This window comes from Arachis hypogaea, chromosome 17 (assembly GCF_003086295.3).
Source record: "Arachis hypogaea cultivar Tifrunner chromosome 17, arahy.Tifrunner.gnm2.J5K5, whole genome shotgun sequence".
NCBI classification, from domain to species: domain Eukaryota; kingdom Viridiplantae; phylum Streptophyta; class Magnoliopsida; order Fabales; family Fabaceae; genus Arachis; species Arachis hypogaea.
Genome location: NC_092052.1, coordinates 76,097,324 through 76,103,110, shown reverse-complemented (window position 1 = coordinate 76,103,110; position 5,787 = coordinate 76,097,324). Strand labels below are relative to the sequence as shown.

Here is a 5,787-nt window from a genome sequence, read left to right as displayed (position 1 = left end):
AAAGAAGACGACAAATGGTTTAGGTCAAGAGAATGACGAAACCCGTGCCAAACAGTCACTTTGAGAGCTAGAAAAGTAAAGGGCTCCAGAGACAAGAAGGCAGAAAAACGAAAGCACCTCAGCAGACAACGAAGCAAAGGGCGAAGAGAAAGGAGAAGAAGAAACTAAAAGTGAGTCTTTTGAAATTCAAAATGAGATGTAAAAGAGGGAAAGAAGGAAACGACAAAAGAGTTAAGGGGCATTAAACCCTCGCACGTTTCCAAGGAAAACAAAAATGCGCGCTGCAAATAAATGAAGAAAGAAATGCTTCGCATTTTAAAGCAGGAGGCTAGCCAAACAGGAGTTCTACAAGAGACCGGATAAAGGCAAAATACTCGAGCACGTCTTCCCCAAAAGGGGTCGAAGTCTAAAAGACACGACCTCAAAAGGAAAGACCGAGCTCAAGCAGGGGCACTGTTCATACACTGGGTCGAGCTATGCGACCCGGGCTGATGGAAGACACAAGTGACCGACCTCTTCAGGTTGGGTTGCCACTTGCCTCTTCTCAAAGAGTTCGGCCAAATCACAAGAGGAGCCCAAAGCAGGCCCAAACAAAGGAACACAGCCCAATCTAAAGGCAGCCAAAGCCTAAGAAGATAAAGGCGGTTCCCCTTAAAGATAAGATGACTTCACTCAAAGATAAGATAAGATAAACTAACTTATCTTGAAGAAAGGTCACTCCCTGCTATTATAAATATACTGGAGCACCCAGGTATAACTCATACTCTGATTCTACTAAAAACCTGCCTAAAGCACATGCTAACTTAAGCATTAGAGTCTCTTGTAGGTACCACCACCCTTCGGTGACAAAGGATCAATAGCACCACCAAGTTCAACAAGTCGGACATGACAGCTCTGGCCACTATCGCAGATCTCGTTCGAGATCGACCTACAGTTTCAAGTAACCCTCGGAACAGGTAGGTAGGGATTTTATGGGACCCACTGGTCCTGAGAGGCTAGGGAATTTGAATTCCTGCCCCTTGTAGGCGTTGAACACCCAACCTCTACTCCTTGGCTGGCGTTCAACTCCAGCTTCTTGCTCCATGTAGGGCATTGGACTCCCATTAGGGTCTCCTTTCCTAGCGTTCAACGCCAGGTCTCTGCTCCCTGTAGGGCGTTAAATGCCTAGAATGGTCCCATTCTCGCATTCAATGCCAGCAAAGCTACTCCTTCTTGGGCGTTGAATGCCCACACTTCTCCCTATGTGGCGTTCAACGCCAGCTTTCTTACCTATATGGAGCATTGAATGCCCCTCCTGCCCCCTTGTCTGGCGTTTAACGCCAGCAAGGGTTTTACTCCAGGGTGTTCTTGTTTGCATCTCTGTCTTTGTTCTGACTACTACACATGAACACAAACTTAAAGGGAACAATTATGAAGGTAAACTAATATTACTCAAATAAATATAAACTTAAAGAAAAGCAGAAATACTCTAGTAATGGTTGGGTTGCCTCCCAACAAGAGCTTCTTTAACGTCACTAGCTTGATAGTCAGCTCCTTTACGGAGATGGATAGGGGCTCAGAATTTCACCCCTTACAGTGAACATCCTTCCTGTGCTCTCATGGATGAGCTCCACATGTTTTAGAGATAGGATCTTGTTCCCAGTGTGTAGAATCACTGGACTGTTAGTGAAGACAACTCTCATGCCAGGTGAGAGACCTTCAGTGGGGATTTTCTTATTTCTCCAGCCTTTAGGTACCTTTTTTTAGTACCTTCATTCTCATTGCTTGATGATGGTTTCTCAACACTAAACTTGGATTTGGTTCCTGAGGGCTCTGTAAAGCGCTGCACCGAGAGAGAGGGTTGGAACACCAAGTGTTGCACAATTGCCTCTCTTTTAGCGAGGGAGTTAGGTCTAGGCATCATGAACAAGATGTGATCTTCCCATAACTGCAAAACAGGCTCTCCCTTTGCCATATCAATTATGGCATTGGCAGTGGTTAGGAAAGGTCTTCCAAGGATGATGGATTCATCCTCGTCCTCTCTAGTATCTAAGATTATAAAATCTGCAGGGATGTAAAAGTTTTCAACCTTTACTAAGACATCCTCTACCAGACCATATGCCTTTTTCAGTGACTTGTCTACCATCTCTAATGAGATGTTGGCATCTAGCACCTCAAAAATTCCTAGCCTCTCCATTACAGATAGAGGCATGAGGTTTATGCTTAACCCTAGGTCGCATAAAGCCTTCTCAAAAGTAATTGTTCCCGTGGTTCATGGAACTAAGGAGCGTCCGGGTTCCGAAAGCTTTTGAGGTAGTTTCTGCTGAACCAAGGCATTGAGTTCCTTAGTGAGCACTAGAGGTTCGTCCTCCAATGTCTCTGTTCTGAATACTCTGGTATTCAGCTTCATCAGAATTCCTAAGTACCGAGCAACTTGCTCTTCCTTAGTTTCCTCTTCCTCATCAGAGGAGGAGTATTCTTCAGAGTCCATAATCTGCAACAAGGCATTCAAGGGAACCTTTATGGTCTCCTCATGAGTTCTAGTTTCCTCCATGATGAGTTGTAGGTGTTTTCATAAGGCTCAGTATGGGGATTCCCTGTGGAATTTCCCATATAGTGAACCACCTCCATCATGGGTTGACCTGGATCATAGGCATCTCCTTCATAGGAGTTTTCTTGCGTGTTGCTAGTTGTAGCTTGTAATCTAGTCAGATGCTGAGAAATCATGTTGACCTGTTGGGTCAGGATCTTATTCTGAGCCAATATGGCATTTAGAGTGTCAACCTCTATGACTTTTTTTTTCTGTACTACCCCATTGTTCACAGGGTTCCTCTCAGAGGTGTACATGAATTGGTTGTTTACAACCATGTCAATGAGTTCCTATGCCTCCTCAGGTGTTCTCTTCAAGTGGAGTGATCCACCAGTAGAGTAGTCCAATGCCATCTTGGATAGTTCAGAGAGGCCATCATAGAAGATATCTAGCATGGTCTAGTCTGAAATCATGTTAGGAGGGCACTTTCTGATCAGTTTCTTGTACCTCCCCCAGGCTTCATAGAGGGATTCACCCTCTTTCTGTCTGAAGGTTGAACTTCTACCCTAAGCTTGCTCAGCTTTTGAGGTAGAAAGAACTTAGTCAAAAATGCATTGACCACCTTTTCCCATGAGTCTAGGCTTTCCTTAGGCTGAGAATCCAGCCATAACTAGCTCTGTCCCTTACAGCAGAGGAAAAAATTATAATCTAGTAAATCGCTGGATCCACTCTATTAGTCTTGACAATATCATTGATCTGCAAGAAATTAGAGATGAAACTGTTAGGATCTTCCTGTGGAAGTCCATAAAACTGGTAGATCTGTTGAACTAGAGTGACCAGTTGAGGCTTCAGCTCGAAATTATTTACACCAATGGCAGGTATAGAGATGCTCTGTCCATAGAAGTCAGAAGTGGGTGCAGTAAAGTCACCTAAGACCTTCCTTGCGTCTCCTCTATCATTGGGATTGGCTGCCATGTCTATATTCTCAGCTTCTTGTTCAAAAATCTCTATGAGGTTTCCTCCAGAGTGTTGTGCTCTTGTAAATGCCTCCTTAGATTCCTTTCAGGTTCAGGATCAGGATCAAAGAGAGGTCCTTTATCTTTATTCCTGCTCATAAACAAAAAGAAAGAATGCAAGAAGAGAAGAAGAAAGGATTCTCTATGTCAGATGATGAACGGATAATTTATATCCTTTTTGGTATTGTTTTTAGGTAGCTTTTAGTATGTTTTAGTTACTTTTTATTATATTTTTATTAGTTTTTATGCAAAAATCACATTTCTAGACTTTACTATGAGTTTGTGTATTTTTTTGTAACTTCAGGTATTTTCTGGCTGAAATTGAGGGACCTGAGCAAAAATCTGATTCAGAGGCAAAGAAAGGACTGCAGATGTTGTTAGATTCTGACCCTCCTGCACTCAAAGTAGATTTTCTGGAGCTACAGAAGCCCAATTTGCGCACTCTCAATTGCGTTGGAAAGTAGACATCTTGGGCTTTCCAAAAATATATAATAGTTTATACTTTGCCTGAGAATGGATGGCCCAAACTGGCATTAAACGCCAGCCAGAGACACTTTTCTGGCGTAAAATGCCAGAACTGGCGTAAAATGCCAGAACTGGAGTTAAACGCCCAAACTGGCACCAAAGCTGGCGTTTAACTCCAAGAATGGCCTATGCACGTGAAAGCTTCAAAGCTCAGTCCAAACACTCATCAAGTGGGCCCTAAAAGTGGAATTCTGCACTATCTACACCTAGTTACTCATTTTCTGTAAACCTAAGATACTAGTTTAGTATGAAAACTACTTTTAGAGATTCATTTGGCAACTCATGACATTTTTACATTTGATATTGTATCTTCTACAACATGAGTCTCTAAAGCCCATAGGTGGGGTTGAGGAGCTCTACTGTGTCTCAATGGATTAATATAATTATTATTATTTTCTATTCAATCACGCTTGATTCTGTTCTAAGATACTCACTCGTACTTTAATATAGAGAATATGATGATCTGTGACACTCATAATCATTCTCAAATTTATGAATGCGTGCTTGATAACCACTCCCGTTCTACCTGAGCTCAATGTAGTCATTGGGCGACAGCTTGAGTGCGTATCTCTTGGGTCTCTGATTCACGGATTAGAACCTTCGTGGTAGAGGCTAGAACCAATTGGCAGCATTCTTGGGATCCGAAAAGTCTAAACTTTGTCTGTGGTATTTCGAGTAGGATCTGGAAAGGGATGACTATGACGAGCTTCAAACTCACGAATGTTGGGCGCAGTGACAGTGTGCAAAAGGATAGAGAGATCCTATTCCAACACTAGTGAGAATCGACAGATGATTAGCCGTGCGGTAGCTGTACCTGGTATTTTCCATCCGAGACGAGAGATCCGACAGTTGATTAGCCGTACAGAAACCGTGCCTGGTATTTTTCATCTGAGAGGACAGATGGTAGCCATTGACAACAGTGATCCACCAACATACAGCTTGCCATTGAAGGAAGCCATGCGTGTTTGGAGAAGAAGACAGTAGGAAAGCAAAAATTCAGACGACAGAGCATCTCCAAAACCTCAACCTGTCCCTCATTACTGAATCACAAGTACCATTTATTTCATTTTATTTACTTTTCATAAACAAAATCATTTTTATCATTAATCTCCTGACTAAGATTTACAAGATAACCATAGCTTGCTTCAAGCCGACAATCTCCGTGGGATCGACCCTTACTCATGTAAGGTATTACTTGGACGACCCATTACACTTGCTGGTTAGTTGTGCGAAGTTGTAAAAAGTGTAATCACAATTTCGTGCACCATCAGAGTATAGAGGTCCTTTGTTAGAGAGATAGGTCAAGAGGAAAAGAAAAGAAGATGTCCTTTAATACGGATAGTTATCGAAAATAAATAGAGAGAAAAGACAATATATTTTATAAAATAGAGAGAGAAAAAGAGATGAAATTTTCGACCATAAAGAAAGAAAATAGAAAGAGAATAAGGTAAAACAAGTAACTAGCTAACCAACAACAGTTGAAAATAAAAGATTTGTTTTTGAAATTCAATTTTAGAAGAAAGTAGAAAATTAAAATATAAAAGTTTTAAATTTAAAAAAAAAAGATACAATAAGTAAGTTTTTAAAATTTTAAAAGAAAGATAAGATAAAGAGTTAAAAAGATAAGAATTTGAAATTTAAAATTTTGAAGATGTAAAGTAAAAAAATATATGATAAAGATTTGAAAAAAGATTTTGAAATTTGAAAAGATTTGATTTCGAAATTTGAAATTAAAAC

General features: G+C 40.9%; 1 non-coding gene across 1 annotated transcript; it reads left to right on the top strand.

Moving 5' to 3' along the window:
• Positions 1 to 2,975: 2,975 nt before the first annotated feature.
• Positions 2,976 to 3,083, top strand: LOC112767592 (small nucleolar RNA R71). The gene has a single exon (XR_003185034.1). It is a non-coding gene; the product is annotated as a small nucleolar RNA R71 (small nucleolar RNA).
• Positions 3,084 to 5,787: the final 2,704 nt, after the last annotated feature.